The sequence below is a fragment of the Globicephala melas genome, chromosome 9 (assembly GCF_963455315.2).
Source record: "Globicephala melas chromosome 9, mGloMel1.2, whole genome shotgun sequence".
NCBI lineage: Eukaryota > Metazoa > Chordata > Mammalia > Artiodactyla > Delphinidae > Globicephala > Globicephala melas.
Window position 1 is genome coordinate 88,662,690 of NC_083322.1, and position 1,395 is coordinate 88,664,084.

The following is a 1,395-nucleotide window of genomic DNA, read 5'->3' on the forward strand; positions in this document are numbered from 1 at the left end:
GATTCTCAGTATGGGGTGAGGATATTTTGTATGTGAGATGAATGCAAATAATTTGACCCCAGAGGGCAGACCATGTGGGCTTAAAATATGTTCATAAATTCTTTTTTAGGACCTCCAAAAGTGGAGCCTAGTTCTCCTTGCCTTGAGTGTGATTTGGACTTAGTGAATCATTTCAAAAGAATAAAATAAGATAAAAGTGACAATATGAGTCAGAAACACTATAGAAAGTAGATATGATAGTACTATGTTATAGTCTGAGGTCATTTAAGGGAAGGGGCAATGAGTCATCAAAATCTAGAATTCTAAACCTGTCAAAACTGTCAATTAAGTGTGAGAGCAGAATAAAGATATTTTCAGAGATGCAAAGCCTCAGAATATCTGATCTATTCACTCTTTATTAGGAAGTCATCTGAGGATGTACTCCCGCAAAACAAGGAGAAGAGAAATAAAGAAAGAAGATAACTGACAATAGCTAGCATTTACTGAGTGATTATTTTGTGCCAGGCACTGTGCTGTGTGTGTTTTTCATGTATTATTACATTTAACCACACAACAATCCTATGAAGTATATACTATTGCTATTATTATCTTATAGAATAGAAGACTGACTTATAAAGGGGCCAAATAAGTTACCTAAGTTATTGGTAAGTTGTAGAACTAAGATCTAACCCTGGGCAGTCTGGCTCCAGAGTCCATGATCTTAAATACTCCCTATCTTCCCAGATAGCTATGTTACCATGAAACTGTGGAACCAAATCAGGACAGCAGCAAAGGAAAATCTCAGGATGAAAGCTATAAAGCAGGACTATTGAGTCGTCAGTATAATAAACTGGGGCAGGAGAGGAGAAGGATTCAATGAGACAACTCTAGGAGAAAAAGAAGATGACCTCATAGATGGCATGATTTGGGAACATTAAAAGAGCGCAAGAAAACAAAGAGCAGTTAGAAAATCAAAGAAAATCAAAAAATATCCATAAGATGGACAATCCCTCGAGCCCTTCCTTTCCAACCAGGGCCTGGCAGGATGGCTCCCGCAAAGAAGGGTGGCGAGAGGAAGAAGGGCCGGTCCGCCATCAACGAGTTGGTGACCAGAGAATACACTATCAACGTTCACAAGCACATCCTTGGAGTGGGTTTCGAGAAGCATGCCCCTCGGACGCTCTAAGAAATCCAGAAATTTGCCATGAAGGAGATGGGAACTCCAGATGTACACACTGATACCAGGCTCAACAAAGCTGTCTGGGCCAAAGGAATAAGGAATGTCCCATACCATATCCGTGAGCGGTTGTCCAGAAAACGTAATGAAGATTCACCAAACGAGCTCTATATGTTTGTTACCTATGTACCTGTCACCACTTTAAAAATCTACGGACAGCTAATGTGGATGAGAACTAA

At 40.0% G+C, this 1,395-nt stretch overlaps 1 pseudogene; it reads left to right on the plus strand.

Moving 5' to 3' along the window:
- Positions 1–994: 994 nt before the first annotated feature.
- On the plus strand, positions 995–1,395 carry LOC115840844 (large ribosomal subunit protein eL31-like; annotated as a pseudogene).